This window comes from Cylas formicarius, unplaced genomic scaffold, assembly GCF_029955315.1.
Source record: "Cylas formicarius isolate icCylForm1 unplaced genomic scaffold, icCylForm1.1 PGA_scaffold_8__14_contigs__length_24414737, whole genome shotgun sequence".
In the NCBI taxonomy this organism is placed as follows: domain Eukaryota; kingdom Metazoa; phylum Arthropoda; class Insecta; order Coleoptera; family Brentidae; genus Cylas; species Cylas formicarius.
The window spans coordinates 5032119-5051861 of NW_026844361.1; the positions used below are offsets into that span (position 1 = coordinate 5032119).

The 19743-nt window shown below is 35.4% G+C and overlaps 1 protein-coding gene across 5 annotated transcripts in view; it reads left to right on the forward strand.

Annotated features, from left to right (window-relative positions):
• The first annotated feature begins 96 nt into the window (after window positions 1–96).
• LOC132706374 (chloride channel protein 2) overlaps window positions 97–19743 on the forward strand; it is a 54971-nt gene continuing 35324 nt past the window's right edge. Inside the window, exon 1 of one of the 5 annotated variants that reach the window (XM_060677673.1) lies at window positions 97–340. The gene's annotated coding sequence lies outside the window, so the exon portion shown is untranslated. Of the gene's footprint in view, window positions 341–4932; window positions 4949–12018; window positions 12324–19743 lie in introns of those variants that run through there. The other 4 variants (XM_060677678.1, XM_060677677.1, XM_060677674.1 and 1 more) reach the window with 4 other exon arrangements.

A 19743-nucleotide genomic window follows, 5' to 3' on the forward strand; every position in this document is an offset into this window, starting at 1 on the left:
CCTAACGCACCGCTAGATGGCAGCGCCACCTTTGTGATACCCTCGGTTACACTAGCATTGCCGATCAGCTGATGGGTCACCGGCTTATTGCGGTTCAAAAGTTTTAACCGGCGTAAAACCCTGCTTTTTTTTCCTTTCAATGGACGACGTAGCGTCGGAGAACGCATCGTAAATTTTCTATGGTAACAGCGCGTGTCTCGAGGAATAGTTCCTCACTTGCCGCTATGGTGGTTCGTCCTGTGACCGAGATTGCGGCTTATCGTCCGATAAGCTTCGAAATCTGTGATTTTTTTTTTAAGACGTTGTTGTGACCGATTGTCTCGTTTACTATAATACGCCCGTAAGTACTTTACGTTCCGTTTGGTTGATTAATTAGTTAACATTCCTTGGTTATTGATGAGTTTTAGTGACAGATTCAAATATGTTACCAACAATGGGGCGCAATATTCTAATTAAAGTTGTACTGGATTATCATGTTTATTTATTTTGTAAACGATATCGTCATCTGTATTTTCGATCGTTGTTTTCAACGTATTTTTGGAATTTCTCAAGCATATCGGTACTAGGAGGTAGTTTTTGAGTTTGACATAACGTGGAATACAACTAAAAATTTGAAAGTATTGAATCAAATTTCGGTAAAATTGTATTTCGGGGTATTTACCACAGAACAACCTGTTTTTGTTTTACTATTTCAATATAGGCAAATTATTCTTATCTGTCCTTATTTATGCAAATGCATTCGAAGTGATGTTCAAATGTGCCTGGTTTATAAAAATCGGTTACGATGTCAAAATATTGTGGAAAGGCAATAAAGATTGGTTACCACTTTTAACGACGACTTTTTTTGAACGCGTGCTCAATCTAAAAAGATTCTTTTTTCTTCATATTTGATTCTTCTGACTCGTCGTGGTCGTCCTGTATAAACGGGCGGCCGCATAAACACAATCAAAAACCACTTAAAACAATGAGCGCGATAAAACGGCGAATCAATAAACAAAGGTAGATATAGACACTAACGAGATTGTAAACGGGAGAAGCAAATAATGGGATCGTTACCGTTCAACAAAAAAATGTGACGATTTTGTAAACAGACGATCACGTGAGGCCAATTTCTCAACGATGTGATTTTAACTACATGAAATCCTTGGGGATCCGGTCAGGCGCGGATTCAACAGAAACTATTGTGCAAAAAAATTCCGAATGGCCTGTGATATGAAACGGTTTTTGTTTTGCTAAAAAGAACTGTCAAAAACCTATACGTGCAGTGAAGCAAGCACTCATCTACATTTAAAATTACTGATGGTTTTGTTAAGATCGATTTTCCCAATCAAAATTAACCACTTTTTTATCTATCTATTTTATATTAAAAACTGTGCTTTTATTATTTGGATGCCATTTTGAACGAGAAAAAAGTACCAATTGCATATCTACCTGTTCCACACAATGTGGTACCATGGTGGAAGGAATTAGAGAGAAAGAAAACGTTTCCCAATACACTGCATGGACGATTTTTATTTTATATTAATTAATTAAGTCAAAATATTGTAGGGTTGTTGAATGCCGAAAGGTAATTAATTGGTTAAAGACGAGATCCTAAATTTCGTGCGTGCGTTTGTTGAATGGATCTCAAAGTATTGTCATAGTGGTTTCATAAGTTGCTGTATTATCAGCTTGAGAAGCATTCTTCTATACCTCTAAAAGCTAGATGCCTATAATACTATAATCACGAAAACTGTGAGCCACTGGCGTAACTGATAATTTAATAGATTAAGTCACTTTAAAGAAATCAAGAATACAATTTAACACATCTTAGTATTTGTAGAGCATAGGGAGTCCTTTTAACTTCTTTTTTTTTGTTTCTTTTTATGTTTCATTTCTCTCTCAAGATGCATTGCATTGCTATGTGCTTCACGTTGGAATTGTTGATACTTTTTTTTAATTCGTTAGGCTTCTCCTTTTCTTTATAGTCATCTTCCCAAACATTTCATTAGGTTTTGCCTTAGATAAATTTGTGCTATGATCTTCTCTTTGATTTCCTTTGTTGTTTTCTTCCACGCAATTGGTTTTGGATATCCGTTGTTTTTGAAGTACGTGTTCATTCTCTGATTTTGGAAAAATTTGCGGGGCACACTGTTCCTGCTGCCATCAATAGTATCTATTTCTTTTGCAGATTCGAAATTTGTCCTATTTATTTCGACGAATGTCTAAACGACAGCAAAAAATTGTATGTATAAATTTTCTTGACTGTTTTTTTTGACGTTTTCTGCGGCCAAGTACCACACTGGAAGGAAATATTTTGATTTGTTATTATTTGATTAAAAAAGGTGTTAATTCTGTCGTCACTATCGACAAATGTCGAATAAGGTTCGTGTTGACCCAAAATGAACTAGTGGTTAGCATGTGTCGAAATGGGGAGTAAGCGCCGAGTACGAATATTTGCGGACGTCAGTGATTCGTAAAGCTCACGGGGAAACGGTTTAGTTTTTGCACGTCACCCACAGAAATTCTTTTTCTTTTGAGTAAGTATAAGCCCGAATGTCTTGTTTGCCTTTTCGCTGTCGTTTATATACATAGGATCATTAGAGTCATTAGGGTGCTATTGTTGTATTGACGATTTTTCAGATTAATATTTTTTTGAAGAAATTGTTGTCATTTTTCAAACCAAATCTTGAACAAAGCACATGTATTACGCAAGTCAATTCAAATTAAGATAAAAAAGAGACTTAAGTGATTAATTAATTTATTAAAAAATATAAATAATTAATCTGGAAAAAAGTGTTTTTTTGTAAAATAAAAATATGTAAGTTGACGTACTGGAGAGGTATAATCAGCAGGATTGAAATCATGTATCTTTACTTCCATTAAATCTATCAATAAATATCATCATCATTAGATACGCAAGATGTTTGATGTAATTATTTTATTCTAAAATCTAAATTTTGCACCGTTAGTCTAAAAACATATTACCAAAATCTTCATCTTCGTCATTTATTTCTGCAATCCTTTGTTTTTTTTAAGGACATCTTTTTCCTTCTCTTTATTGCATTCACGAGTACATATTCACTATAAACGTGGCCAGCAGGGACATTCATCTTCAGATGGTTTAATTTTCTTTTTCAAAAACCTCATAAAATGATCATAAAGCTTATATGTGGTGTTTCAAAAGACGTGTGCCATCGCTGCAGGAGAGATTAATCACGTAAAAATAAGTAACTACTATTATCATAACTATCATAAACCATTACATTCCTGGTGGGATATTGGTCATGTTCTGATGGTGGTCTAATGAGCAATCTTTAATGTTTTTTGCTGAAAGTAGCAAAGCATTTAGCACCCATACTTCCCTCGAACCACAGTGTGACTTGGATATTCTTTCTTTTCTTTATGCCATTCTTTGTTTATAGTGTCATATGCGACGAACCAAGTTAATATCAGAACAGCATCAGTATGCATAATAATTAAGTATTTTAGGAATTATGAGTAATTGCTGAAACTGTTACTGATTTTGCATAAATAACTATGCACAGTATGAATTATGCATAAATGCTAAAATCGTCAGATATTGTGCATAAAATTTGGAATATTCCGTCAATATTGACAATACCTAAAAATTTTGCAGGAATTATCCATAATAGCTAAAATATTTACTTATTTTTCATATTTCCATATGTTGCTTAGTTTTCTGTCTGCTAAAGATAGATGTCGGTGATCACTGATTAATGATTTTACTTTGCAGCGAAGTTCAAGGCTGGGGTAGACCTTAGTGAGTGCGGCACCCGTTAAATATAAGTTAGGGAAGTGTTTGTCATATTAGTGGCCTCGGTAGCAGCCGCTAGTGTTAAATTCAATTATATATTAAGAAGCTAAGTGGTAGATAAAACGTAAACTCTTTGTTCAAAAAAGCTGTAATTTGGCTTGGCTGTAACTGTACCTTCAAAAGCGCAACTGTATTAAGTTCTGCAGGAACAGTACTTGTAAAAAGATAACAAAGTAAAGAATGAAGTTCTTCTTGTTGAAATTAATAAATTGTTTTGCGATATGTAGTGGTTACATTAGTCATAAAAACAGTTCTTGTTTAAATAAATTGCAGAGTAAGTACTTAATTTCTTGTGTTTTCTGCCTCTAAGAGCTAGTCACCTAAACGTATGCACAATTTCCTGTAAAATTTTTAGTTATTATCAGTTTTACGTAATAACAGTTTTCAGAAATTAAGCACAATTCCTAAAATGCACAGTTATTATGCAAAATCACTAACAGTTTCAGTAATTACTCATAATTGCTAATATACTCTGTTGTTATCCATACTAACTGTTTTCGGATATTAGTTAGGTCTCTTTTATACAGTTATGCTTGTCCATCTTTAAATCTAAATCTGATTTTGTGCAAAATCATTCCCACAGAAATTTTAATTCCTGGTGCAATGATTCAAGTCATACATCCGCATAAAGTCTGTTCATAGATATGAGAAAGTGACTAACTGGTACGAATTAAGGAAAGACCTGGGCAACCTGTAAGAATAAAATAATATGGCCGAACAGGTCCGTACTTTGCTTAGAATTTAATTATTTGGGGTTTTGTTAGGAAAGATACTAAACAATATTTATTTATTTATGTATGTATTTATGTTTAAATCTAAAATAAAATTACAAATTATAATTATTACATACTTAAATTACTTATAATTATTCGCATAACATATCAATATCACTATCGCTATCATCGCCTGTTCTAATTATTATTTGTTATATATTATTTGCAATATGGATGTACGATTGTTCTGCTTTTTCTATATGTTTAACAAAATTTGCCCAACTTTGTGGAGGGATGTTAAAAATTTCGGTTTCTATAAGTTTGAGGACATTGGAGTTAACACGGGGAAAACATTGTTACGACGAATGGCAGATTTCAGTTGGTGCCAAACATATTCAATGGGATTAAATATGCAGTGGTAAGGTAAGGCCTTAAAACTGTATGCCCTAGATTTTTTGCATAATTATCACACGTATTCCTTTTGTCGGTTCAAGCTTTGTAGAACCTCAATTAATTGCTTTTTGGTATAATCTTCGTTAAAATAAATGTCGCTATTACACATGTAGTTTTGGTTTGTTGCTTTTGTGTCACATGAGGAAGGGGTTTTAGTCAACTTTCTACTGTGATAACTTGCATTGTCCATTATAATGACGCTATTAGGAGGGATGTTTGGAACTAGTTTGTTTTTAAACCAACTTTCAAATAAATCAGCGGTGGTGTCTTCATGGTAATCCAGAGAAGAATCTTTAATATTTTTCTCAGACAGACAAAGTCCATTTGGAATCCAACCATCCTTAGAGCCAGCATGCAAAATAGTTATTTTTTTACCTCTTTTTGATGGCGCGTTTGTTTTACACTTATCGGTTGAGTCAATCCAACCCTTTTCCGGGGTATCATAAGTGTCGAACCAGGTTTCATCTAAGTAAATAATTGGCCTTTGTAGTTCTCTGTAAATCCTAATTTTTTCTAGATATTCCCGTCGCCATTTCCGAATTCTAAAAGATTCCATTAAAACTTGCCTTTTGTCAATTTTTTTAAATCTAAAACCCATGTGTTGAATACACTTCCATAAGGTAGTTCTGCCACATTTAACACCGGCGTCATCTTTTTCAAGCCTCCTAATTAAGGTATCTAATGTAGGCACGCTTTGTTCCTCGTATAACTGGTAAATTTTACGCCATATTATATCTTGATCACTTTCATCTACACTCGAGAAAATGTCAGCATCGCTTCTTTTTTTCCTCGCTGAAATGGGATTATTATATCTATGAACAGACCATACCTAAACACTTTTATTATGCCTTTGTCATATTGTTCCTTCCTTTCTAATGAATCATCGTCAACGAATCTCCCCCAGGTTGATCTTGGAATTCTAGTTAACTCTACCGTCCTCCCAATTGCAGCTTGCCATGTCCTTTAACGTTTTTAGAAGACCTGCAGACAAATTTTGCATTAAAAAATATAAATTATTAGCGGATTTTTTTATTTGCTATGTTAAAATTTCAGGAATGTTATATTAAACCTCTGTTCAAAGTGTGCAACATGTGCAATTGTCTGATAATAAAGATAATATATGTTATAAATTAAGAGTTCGTCATTGGTAACTTTGTTGTGAGTAGAGATACAAAGTCGGTTAGTTTAGCAAACTTGTAGCATTTTTTTCACTAATTACGTTGGTGAAAACAGAAAAACAATAGAATGCAGGGTTTAGGAAAAAATGAGGAAAATTTACTCTTTTTAAATGGAACACGCTTTATATTTTCGACTGTAACGTTCGTAAATCGCCAACAGAACAAAAACAGTTATATGCAATATTCAGGTAAAATTGAAAATAACCGAATTATTAGCACATTTCTCTTTTAGACTAGATGGCTATGAGTGGTTGCGAGATAAAACTCCTTTCTCCTTCTTTTGTTTTATTTGAGCGCAAGAAGCAATAATAATAACAACAATTTCCACGTCTTCATTTATTATAAAAAATTTTCGTATCCTTTTAGCAAAAACGGTTTCATTATTTCAAAAGATTCGCTAAAGGCGCAGAAAAAAACGTTCAAAGAAGGCTGTGCAAAATGATGGCAGCCGTGCCAAATAGAAAACTAGTTGTAAAAAAATTAGTTTAAATGTGTTACTTATTGATATTGTTATATCAATTGTTATTAATTATTTAACAAACTCTATGAGTCATATATTATGTCTGCATTGTCATATTGCCTGGTATTGTTTTGCCTATGTTTAACGCCCCTTGATCGTCGACGCCTTCCAAAAATACAAAACAACTGTTGTAGGTTTGTGTATGGCTTGAGGAAATATGACACGTGTCGGTTAAAATTAAATTGTTGCAGTGGTTGAGAATAGAAAATTTATTCGCTGTGTTAATATACAAGATCTTGAAGTCTTTTAGCCCTCCCTATTTAAAAGATAAGCTAGTTTTTCTCTGTGAACCCCACAATGTTAATATTGGGAGAATACGCTAACTGTGCCTCAACACAGATCTGCTCTTTACGATCGGGGGTTTACCCGTAATGCGGCAATGTGCAACAAGTGCTTAGAAAGTTTACCGAACGTGTTGCGTACTATACTTTTTCTACGACCGTTAGTTTTTGGGTACATTTTCGCAAAACAACACGAATACATTTACTGACCTGACCATCAGAATTGACAAACGTCAAAATTCAAAGCGTGGGAAATATCTCCGAAAACATCCGATTGCTCCCAAATCCGTGCGGTAAAATCCCAGAAATCTCCGAAGTGGCTCGGATTCTTGGGAAACGAAACTAGCGTGGTAAAGTGACGTTTATTTTACAGGTATTTTACAGACGGGAGTAGTAAAAAATGTTTTAACATCATATACATTTCTTTGCCTTATCATCTTTAAAACTGTTTCGAAAGAATATTAAAAGCGTGTTATTAGATAAATAAAGTGCTAACTGGGTTTTTCATTTTTTAATTAATCACAGAATTATTGCTATAATTACGTACGTTCTTTTTCTTTTGTTTAGATTTCATTTTTCTTTGCTACGGGTTCTCTTGTTATAAATTGTATTGTCGAAAAGGTGTATAATATATGGATTCATTGTGTTGGGTTAACGTTGAGTAGCTTCTATTATTATTATTATTATTATTATTATTATTGAGATATTCCAGAAAGGCCGCTATGTAACTCCGACTTCACCAAACGACGTCCTGGTTTATATACGACCAGAGACTCTTCAAGCCACGAAGTGTGTCACTGGTCGGTACAGCCGTGTTTCCCAAGTAGACGAAGAGACCCCAGCAATAGCGCCTGCTGCATTTTGCCCAACAACATTTTCGTAATTGGGCGGCATGTATTGGTGTAGTTCTCGTGCTGCGCTAGCATGCATTCCTGGTACATGCTATGCATCCAATGATCAAAACCACAAGTTTTACTGTGTGCCCAGCATAAATTTATCTAAGGTCTTCTAGCAGCTCTTGATATTTTTGTCTCTTTTCCTGCTCCTTGTTTGCTATGTTTTGATCACCAGGGGTCGAAAATTCAATCACGAATAATTGCTTCGCTCGATGATCTAACAAAACTAAATCCACGCCGATAGTATATGCATTATCGTCTCGGGTCATTGTTTGCATGCTATGCTATTATCGTCCTCCACGTTAAGCCTTAAAACATTTTTCCTGTAAGCAAGGGTGTTTATTACACCATCCTGTACCGCAAATAAAGCGCCTACCATTTCAGATCTTAGCCCGGCCGATTTAAGAAATGAAAATGTCAATCCTGTGCTGTGTAGCGACTTAGACTTGAGGGTGTTTAAGAAGAGTGTTTGCTCAGATTGCTTTATTACTGATTTAATGCGTTGTTACTCAAACTTAGTTGACGATTCTGGCTTCTTATTAAGTGAGTCGAATGTGAGGTTAAGTTGTTCCGCTGCTTTCTCAGCACTCCCAAACAGAAAGGCACCGACCCCAGACCTTTCGTGGCTGTAAACCGTTCGAAGTAAAGGGTCATCAGCACACACTATCCCGCAGGCTACACTAAGGACCATTCTGTTCTGTTCCGAGAGAAAACTTTTTTGTTATTGGTATGTTAACTTTTGCCACCAAAACATAAATAATTTTCCGTATATTTTGTGGATTGATGAATCAAAATTTTTAAATTCTGCAATTTGATAGGTCACCAGATATTGCAGTTGATTTCTACTTGTGAGGTTATTTAAATGATGAAATTTATAAGCAAAGCACGTTGCCGCTTTAAAGGCGTGATCAAAAATGTATGTATGTAAGTTCGTGGTGGCTTTTTTTTTCTATTTTCTTATTTTTATGTTTCTTGCGCTTAAATAAAACAAAAAAAGGGAAATGAAGTTTTATTTCGCAAATACTCATAACCATCAAGTCTAAAAGAGAAATGTGCTTATAATTCGATTATTTTTAATTTTAGGCTTTTTGTCTTGTTTGCAATTTAGGAACGCAAGAGTAAAACAAACATATTCAGGGTGTTCTATTTAAAAAGGGTACATTTTTCTAATTTCTGCCTAAACCCTACTTGCAATTGTTTTTCTGTTTTCACTATGGTAATCAGTGGAAAAAATGCTACTAATTTGCTAATTTAACAGACTTTGTATCTCTACTCATAACAAAGTTACCAATGATGAACACTTCATTTACATTTATTGTACCTTCATATACTCGTAAAACTTTCTTGCAGCACATATTCAAATGATACTTTCTTCTTGGTTCGTTACTGTCCTCCATTCGGTCGTTGAAATGTTCTTCAACCCACGGCAATGGCTGTAACATGACCGATGACAAAGCGCAAATGATTTTAAGATTTCTAAAGTGTGGACACTGTCCGCAATAAGCTGTTTATCGATTTATTGCTCAATTTATTAATGGTAAAGGGACTATACGAATCAAAATGAATAGGAACTAAAAGATCAGATTTTCACAAAAATATATATTTTGACATGACAATTGTTTCGACAACACCGTGTCTTTATCAAATGTAATATTTACAAACTACCTGCTACTAGATATACCGAAAAATGACCATAAAACCTTAATTAATGTTGTTGTGAGAATTTAAGTTCAATAAAGGAGAGGTATTTAAATCTAATTGATGGTTAAGCAATACATTTGAATGTCTCATTTTGTTAAATCCGCATTTCAACCTGTAGACACCTGATTTTTGAGATTTTGGACATTTCGTTTTATTGTTTTTCAAATATTTTCCTATTGTGTTGTTAGTTCTGAAAGCTATTTTTAAACCACATTTTGACAAATGTTTTGAAACTTTTTCACTAGGTTCTCCTGTGTATAAAATTGTTTTATATTGTTCGTGTTCTGTATTAGGTTTCGGATAAATAGAGTTTACTGTTTTTTATTTATAATTTTATCTATAATGGACAGATTATAGCCGTTGTTCAGTGCAATTTGTTTAATGATATTAAGTTCTTTGTTGTAATTTTCTGTTGAGAGTGGCGTAATAAGAAGTCTGTGTATAAAAAAGTTAAACGCACCCATTTTGTGTGTATAAGGGTGATTTGAGCTGTTATGTTTGACTGTGTCCGTGTGTGAAGGTTTATGATATATTGAAAAATCTAATTTGTGTTGCGCTTTTGTAATAGTTAAGTCTAAAAAATTAATAGAGTTATCCTGTTCAATCTCGATAATGAATTTTATACGATTATCTAATGAGTTAATGTAATTTAAAAAAGAATTCATTTGTTTGTCCGTTCCAACAAAGCAAACAAAGACATGATCCACGTATCAATACCACCATAAAAAACTTCTACTTAAAGGATGTTCTAGTATGATATTTTCCAAATTATCCCTAAAAACCTCGGCTAACAAAGGACTAAGTGGGTTTCCCATAATCAAACCTTCTTTAGAGATATAAATCTGTCCATTAAATTTAAAATAATTTTTGGTCTAAAGATACTATTAAGCAATCTAATAAATCTTATTTCACCAATGGGTTAACCTGTTTCCAAGTTAGGGTGAAAATGGAATACTTGGAAATAAGTTTTCTACATCAAAAGACAATAGTGGTACGTTAGAAGGGATTTTGATATCTTTAATTTTTTTCATTAATTCAAAAGAATTTTTATTGCAAATTTTGGCTTAAAATATGTGTGGAACTTTAAAATGTTTACTAATTTTGTTAAGAGTTTAACTGCTGGAGCTGTTACATAAGACACGACTGGTCTAATGGGCATACCTTGTTATGTAATTTAACTAAAGAATATAATTTCGGCGGTTGTTGATTCATAATTAAATTCATAGTAAAAAAATATTTGTCTTTGTCACTAAGTAGTGTGGAGTTAGTAATTACTTCCTTGACTTGTCTTTGATATAACTCGGTAGGATCGTGTTTGATACTTTGGAAAAGTTCTGGTTTAAGAAAATTGTTGGTTTTTGAAATATATTCAGGGAGATCGATAGCTATGAGTGTCTTCCCTTTATCTGCACGTGTAAATATTATGTTATTTTCAGAAGCTTTGTTTTTGATAGTTTTTACTATTGACATTTGAGAAATTTCTTTGTGTTTCTTGTTGTCTATTAATGGAGAGTTTATTATATTCGCTAATACATATTTGTTTAAAATAGAATTGTTAATGTCTTTAATTGCTAATTGCTAAACAGTCTAATTCTCTATTAATGTACGAGTGTTATAAGTTAAAGTTGAAACCTTTCTCCAGAAATTCAACTTCATTTTTAGAAAATGTTGTGCCTGTTAAGTTTATGAACCTGTTGTAAAATTGGTGGTCGGTATACTTTGTAATTACTGGCTTGCTTTCAGTTATTTTTGAATTATAAATTAATTTGTCTAACTTTAGTTTTTGTCTAATAAACTTTCTATGAATGATAGATGAAATGTCTGTTCGAACTCTATAATCAAATGTATCAAATTCTAGGGGATTAAGTCTATGAGACAATTCCCGTTTTCTATACTCGTGTCTTCGTTCTTCCTTCATCCATTTCGTCTAGCCTTTCCTTGCAGCGGGACTTCTGTTGCTGGTTTTTAATTTAAAAAACTTGGGAAAAACCTTATTTTGCAGATATTTGTTAAAAAAACCAAATGTTTTGGGAACATATGGGACTATACGAATCACGTCACAACTGTGCTAATAGACCTTTTCTAGTACGTCGATTTACTGAATTTTTTAATTGTACAAGTGCCGCGATTCGTAGATATATTTCGTGTGGGGACGTTTGACGTAATCAGGTCTCGTCTTCACCTGTCGATCAGGATTTGGGGAGACATACGCTCGCGAGATTATAAAAATTTATTTCAGACTTCCTTTATAAACCTAATCCGCGATACTTACCCGCGCGAGAAGCGATTATAAAACAATTATTATTAATTGGCGAATATAAAGATTAAACATATTATTTTCGTTGTTTTTATTTAAGCGCGTTATTTTCGGTCGTGGTGACTTTTCCGACCGTTCTGGCTTAAATCCAGTCAGGCGAAAGCCGCGACCGACGGCGCTATTTCAGTCGGTTTTCTCCCGCGCGCGGGGGATCGAATCTGGAAGTACGGCGCCCGATCTGACGCCCGTTTGCCGAGTTTAACGACTTAAAGAATGTGCAACTTGTTTTTTAAGCTTTTTTTTGGGCGGCGTAGGTGGGGGAGTTTTTACTGCGAAGCTCACTAGGTCAGTGTTTGCAAATTTGCGGGCAGACACCCTTGACTTTAGACGTCGGCACGTCCGGTATGTGGAATATGAAAAAGCGATTTAGCAATCGAAGGAGCCCGTGACTCGACCTTGAACGCGCGTGTGCGGTTTCACGCTGTTCACCTGATTTCCCATGTGTCGGTGTGTATAATTTAACGAGCCTGGACTCGTGTTAATTACCGACTAATATTTGTTCGGCGAATTCGTATAATCTGCATAGACAAACAAATCTGTTGACGCATATACAGGGTTTTTCACCCAACCCATTCGTTATAAGTTTATTGAGATGGAATTTAGAAACGTCTTTCATTTTTTGGGGTTAAGTGCCAAATGTACTTCGCTTTTAAAATATTTTCAATGTCGTGTCATTTCCGCTTCAACCGGAAGTTGCTGTCAACTGTCAACTTGTTTATTTCAAATGGAACGCTCCGTATATTATTACATTTCAAGACTCTGTGTGGAAATTTTAGACAATGTTTTGTGTATATTGTTCTGTACCCAAACCCATCAGTTTTTGAAATATTAGACCTCATATTTACAAAATGTTAAAAAAGAGTCGTAACTTGTCATTTTTGTTGTCTACTTTACGCGGTGTCCAAAATTAAGCCGCAAACATTCACATTTTCAAAGTCGCTAAACTCGTTTCATTTAAATTGATCGATCTGTCACTTTAGGTGTTATCAAGTCCAGGACTTATTTCTCTATCAACCATATTCGAAATATTTAGGTTTTTTAATATAATTGAATATGATAAATTGGTTGATTGGGACAAAATGGATGCAATCTCACATTCCAACATGAGGAACGAACTGGATCGCACACAGGAACAACAGATAAGGAAGTACGAGAAGTTTGCGAAAAAACAAGCTCCCAAAACAGCAAGCCTAGACTGTGAGCGACTCGTGGTCAATATTACGGACAGAGTACTCACGGAGGTCGAGAGAATAGTGCTAACCAAAGGAGGGAACTTCGCAATCACTCCCCGTCACATTCCGATTGAAGAGATCATCTCCAGCACGGAAGCAGCCATCAAGAACCTACCGGACCAAGATGCCGAAGAGATACGAATCGAGACAGCCAACATCCTCAGGAAGGCAAAACCACCCAAGACTAACCTGACGAGAAGTGAAGGACTGGCACTGCGTAGCCTGAACACGGATGAGGGTATCATCATACTGCCAGCGGACAAAGGAAACGCAACCGTTCTTCTGAAGACCGAGGACTACGAAAGGAAGATTGAGGAACTCTTGGACCCGGGAAGCTACAAACCCCTGAAAAAGGAGCGGCGCAAGCTAGACTACGTCTTACCAACCGGCTCATCAAGTCATCATCACTGTCAGAAGAAATCAAGAAGCGTATTGTAAGGACGGAGACTGTTCCACCAAGGCTCTATGGATTACCTAAGATACACAAAGTAGATGTCCCGTTAAGACCAATAGTTAGCGCACCCGGATCACCAACGTATTACTTGGCTAAACACTTGGCATCGCTGCTCCAACCACACGTAGGACACGTCACCAGTTACATCAAGGACTCCACCGACTTCGTGCGCAAGATTCAAGATATCAATATTGAACAAAACGACATCCTTGTGAGCTTCGACACCGTCTCACTGTTTACCAAAGTACCTCTGAAGAGTTGCTTGGACCTGGTGAACAGGATATTTCCTGTCGTTATTTGCAAACTTTTTGAAGTCTGTCTGACCGGTAGCTATTTCGTGTGGAAGGGAAACGTCTACGAACAGGTGGACGGAGTGGCAATGGGAAGTCCATTAAGCCCGATTATAGCCAACTTATTTATGGAACACTTTGAGGAAAAAGCGATCGAGACCTCAGAGTACAAGCCAGCAACGTGGTTCCGGTACGTGGATGACACCTTCGTGATTTGGAAACATGGTATGGACAAGCTCAACAACTTTCTGCAGCATCTCAACAGTCAGCATCCCAGCATCCAGTTTACTACGGAGACTGAAAACAACTTGCATTCTTAGACGTACTAGTGAGGAAGCGAGGTAACAAGCTGGGCCACACAGTGTACAGAAAACCAACTCATACTCAACTGCATGCTCTATCCAACCATCACCCAAGTCAAAAGTATGGGGTTATCAGAACCTTGACAGAACGAGCCCGAAGGATTTGCGAACCGGAAAACCTCCAGATGGAACTTGAACACCTGAAAACTGCGAGGCAAATGGCTACAGCAAGAGGGAGGTCGAGAGATCAATGAACTCAAGATCATCAAGATCACGGGATACCGAACAACGACCCTCCACCTCCCACGCATATCTGCCGTATATTCCGTGTCACCGACAGGATTGGCAGAGTATTGAAAAGACACGACATCAAAACAATCTTTAAGCCTACAAAGAAGATCCAGCAGACCATCAAGTCAGCGAAGAACAAGAGGGACTCACTTTCAGCTGCAAGAGTCTAATGCATTCCGTGTTCATGCGGAAAGGTCTACATCGGAACTACCAAGAGATCAATGGGAACGAGACTTAAGGAGCATAAAGCAAGCTGCACGCTAGGACAGACAGAGAAGTCTGCAGAAGCTGAACACGCACTGGGCAGCGGGGAACACAGGATACACTTTGAGAGCTGTAAGTTACTAGTATCGGTCAACGGCTATCACAACAGACTAGTCAGGGAAGTCATTGAGATACAAAAACACCCACACAATTTCAACAGAAAGGAGGAGACCCTTAGATTCAACCAAATCTGGAACCCGATCCTTAGGAACGCCCGAGCAGTACCGATCGATATCTCTAGACCAACCGAAGCGGAACAAGCCCCGCCCATGACCAATCGGCATAAATACAACCTGCGCAGGAGAAATCGTCAGTCTACGTTCAACATCGGAGATGGAAGGACCTCTGAAGAAGCTCGCCACTCATGCTAGCGAAACGTTAGGAAGTAATTCCAACCGACGACGGCCTTTAAACCCGAATCAAGATAATAGAATTGAATATGGTATTAAAGTAGGCAAAAATGTCAACTCACTACTCTTTTTTATCATTTGACCAAATATGAGGATCAAAAGTTTCAAAAACTGCAATGTTGGTTAAGCTAGTTAAACACAATTTTTTTTCGAGGTCCAATATTTCAAAAACGGTTGGATGCAGGTATATCATTATACAGAAAATATGTTTGGAATTCCACGCAGAATCTCAAAATGTGATAACATACGGGGCCTTCCCTTGGAAATCAGCAAGTTGACAACAACTTCCGGTTGAACAATCGGTAACTATAAAAAATGTCGACAATCAAAATAGAGTACGAAATTTTAGCTCAAATTTTCGGAAGGCGTTTCCAAAGGTTGTGTTATCTCTCCAATTCTATCTATCTTGAATATAAACAGAGTGAGATACGGGTTATTTCAATTTACAAAACATTTGCAACTTATATATGGAGAAGCTAAATTATTGGTTCTCTAACCATAGCTTGAATCTCAGTGCCTCAAAATCGGTAGCTTTGAGAATCCATCACTCTCAAAAAATATGCACAAAACTAGAAATTAAAGGAAATAACAACATCACCACAACTATGAAAAAACTAAATTTCTAGGTTTTATCTTCGACCATAACGTAAACTTCAAATAGCACTGCCATCGTCTAGCCTCAAAACTACATTTAGAAGCATGCCTCTTGAAAAAGTTCAAACATATATTTAACCAAAGTAATGTAGAATCTAGAATATCATAAGGAGTATCTTTTTGGGAATGATTTTATAGCGCAAAAACTGACAATAAAATTTCATCAAGAGACGGCTGCTAAACCTTATTTAAAAAAAAGAGCCTACAATAGCTGTATGTTCAAAAATAAAAAACCACCCTTGAGAAACTCAGGCTTCATAAATTTAATACTAGAGGTAGGAATAACTTCCATGTAAATAACATATAATATAAATTGCCAAAAATATAGGACCAGTAATTTTTAACAGCCTACTTACAGAAATACAAAATTGTGAATTAGAAAAACACTTTCTAAATCTAATATTATGGTATATAACGATACACTTTGCTAGATGTTTTAGTTTTAAGTATCTTATGCCAAAAATATTAAAAAAGAAAAGAAGTATATTTGGCAGTTTCCCTAAACTCAAAAATTGAAATTATGTCTCAATAAACTTTTAATCAACAGATTGGATGAAAAACCTGCATGATACATTATAATATGGTGTCCCATTTTAGACACATCGAATTTCCCTATTCGTTTTTGAAAGGGTTGCTACCTGTGGAAAACGCTTTATCTATAAGCTCTCCTCTCAAAGCTCGGAAGGGTCCGCTCTAAAAGCTCCCACACTGAGAGCTGTCTCAAAATTCTTTCGTTCCAAAAATGCCTCTAAAGTTGCAGAGCTAAAAACTTTCTCAAAAACAGGTCTCCCTAAAAGGTGATTCTAAAAGATCTCTCTTAAAGTTGTCTGTGGTTCTCACCAGTAAATCGGGTATTGGTCAGTTTGATTAGTTTTTATTAATAAGCGAGGGAAATTCGTGTATCACGAGCCCATGAAGGAATTAAAAAGTACATAGCAATTAGGTATGATAATTGTATGATAATAATATAAAGCACCAAAGATTTTGACTAATAATTGGGTATAATACAGCCAAAAGAATACCTTTCCATTTAACTATTGCATCTGTAGAGAAAACTTTTCCTTAAAACTATATTTGGTGACGAACGATGCCTGTCTCTATATCAATCAACATCTGTTTTTTTAAAACCATAAATTCGTCTTTATAAATGTCCCATTCCCATGCCGGGCCTCCGAAACATACAATATTACATAATGGATTAGGTCCTAAGGTTTACTGATCGTGTAAATGTGTACCTTAGTGAGAGTAATGTACAGAGCATCACTTCTAACTAAATAAGAACATAAAAACATTGCTCTGTGCTCTGCTCATAATTATGGGTCACGATTACAAGTGGACTCATATAAAATTCAAAAATTAATATACACGAAAGATATCAATCAATATCAAGTAAATGTATTACAGAAGGTACTTAGTTACAATCAGCTGCACGCTATTTAAATATAAAAAAAATCGTACACCCAATTAAATTTGTGAGAAATTTACCTATAAGTCAGATCTTCACAATATTAATGTTTAAAATATATTTGTCGTATAAAATTGTATTTATTTTTAATAGAGACCTTTAATGTAATAAACATATAAAAACACACAACACAAACACATTCTCGTGATTTTGTTTACTCATTTTCTTCATTTTTTATTCTCCTCCTTGTTTTTTGGTGACGTAAATTTTAGATTTTTTTCGATTAATATTTCCCCAATACCAAGTTATAACTAAAGTCGAATAACTTGAAAAATTTCTATGTGGACCACCAAATCTATGATGATGATTAATAGTTTAATTTGTTTGTGTAGGTTTCGCGTTAGATGAAAGACACGGATACCTTTTTTTTATTATATTATTATGTATATACTAGAAACTGTCTATAAAAGCTCGTCATTTAGAAGCTGTGTTTGAAGCTACTGCTATAAAAGCTGCCTGTAGAAGCTCCTTCTCGCTCTTAAAGCTCCCCTAAGCTTTTAGGGACGCCTCTGTTGGGAGGGAGATGTCGAGGCAGTAGAGAAAGTTTTTAGAGCGGGAACTTTAGAGGCCGTTTTTAGAGGGAGATTTTTTATGAGAGTTTTTCGAAAGGGTGTAGGGGGTTATTAAGGAGTTTTTAGAGACAACTTCTTAAAAGTAGACTTTATAGAAACGTTTTCGACAACACTTAAGAAAATAATTTGATTTATTCGTTTTATTGTTTTTTTTTAATGATGGGCATTATTTTCTGCGATACAGTGGCGTCAGAATGGGCATCAACTATTTTTAAAAAAGGTTAACAATATTAAATGAACTGTTTCAGATTGTCTAAAAATAACGTAATGCAAATAATTATAACAACGTATGTTTTCAAAAAAAAACACGCTCCTATTAAGTTAAAATTATTTCCTGTACTAGCTGATCCGGCAAGGTTGGTTAAACATACCATTACTGCAAACTATGAGAACTATGTTTTTGATGTTCGGGCAATTTTCTTACGTGATTTTGATTAAGCTGTTAACATACGGGCCAGTAAGACTATTTCTCTTCTTGTTAGAGGCACTAAAGGCTTATTTCTGAACTATAATTGAAATTATTTGCGAAAATTACTCGCGCTCACCGGGTAGGTTTAGGTATTTGCCGAATCCGAAACCTCATAAAAGATCAAGATAAAAAGACTAAGCTTATAACAAACCTTATCGCAATATCGTTAATCTCGAACGTTTCGATGACATCGCCAAAAAGTGTCTTATTGCTAAAGCAGATTATCTTTTGTCTAAAAAAAGTAAACCGTCTGTCTACGTACAATATAGTATTTTAAAAGTTATTTTTCTCTGATTTGGAAAAACATCTCGTCTAAAGAATTGAAATAATCTATTATTGTAGTAAAATGTTTGTACAGAGCATAGTAAACCGAAGGCGTAAAAAAACTTTCAAAACTGCTAAAACTACGGGATTTTTGTTGGAAAAGGGTACAGAAGTTCCAGATTAATTAAGGAGTTGGGAATAAAGAATCAGTACAGTTCGTACCAATATTTTCCAACATAAATCAAAGGCTTAAATATTTCAAATGATTTATCTATAGTTATTTATAGTTCTACTATTGAATCGGCTCATACGAGGTGTGTTCAAAAAGTAAGGTGACTTTTGTAATTGAACGTACATACATTCGATATTCGATTTTTTTTATGTTAGTACCTAATATATGTTCACCGTTTAGTGTGTACGTTTACTTTAGACGTATTATGTGTGCCCGGCGATTTTCTGCTGTAAAAAAAAATTGAACAAAGAGTTTGCATAAAATGTTGTGATAAAAATAGAATAAAGTGCTTCAAATCACTTAAAATATTGCTTATGGTGAATCATCTTTGAGAAAAAAAATGTTTATATGGGTACAAGCTGTTCCAAGATGGCCGAGAACACGCCGTTGACGAACCTCACTCTCGACACCCCAGCACGTCAACAACTGATGAAAGCTTTGAAGAAGTGAAACAGATGGTGTTGAAAAATCGTCTAATCACTATTAGAGAAGTGGCTGAAGACGTCGGCATCTTTATTGGCACGCGCCATGCATTTTTTCCCATAGTTTTCCGTATGAAACGTGTAGCAGCACAATTTATTTCGAAACTGCTTAAGGAGCATCGTTCACGAGTTGTTAAACGACATCAATGATGATACTAATATTCCTCAGAATAACTGGTGACGAATCATGGGAAAGCCCAATCGTGCCAATGGAAGAACCCAGAATCGTCAAGACAGAAAAAGCACGTCAAGTTCGATCAAATGTTTTGCTTACTGTTTTCTTTGATTATCGTAGCATATTACCCTAAGAGTTCCTACTACCAGGTCGTACGGTCAATATAGAGTGTTACCTTGAAGTTATGCACCATTTGCGAGTAGCAATATGAGGAAGTCGTCCGGAATTGTGGGAAAACAATTCATGGATTTCGTATCACAATAATGTACCTGCTCACTCATCGTTGCTTGTGTCTTAACTTTTTAGCCAAA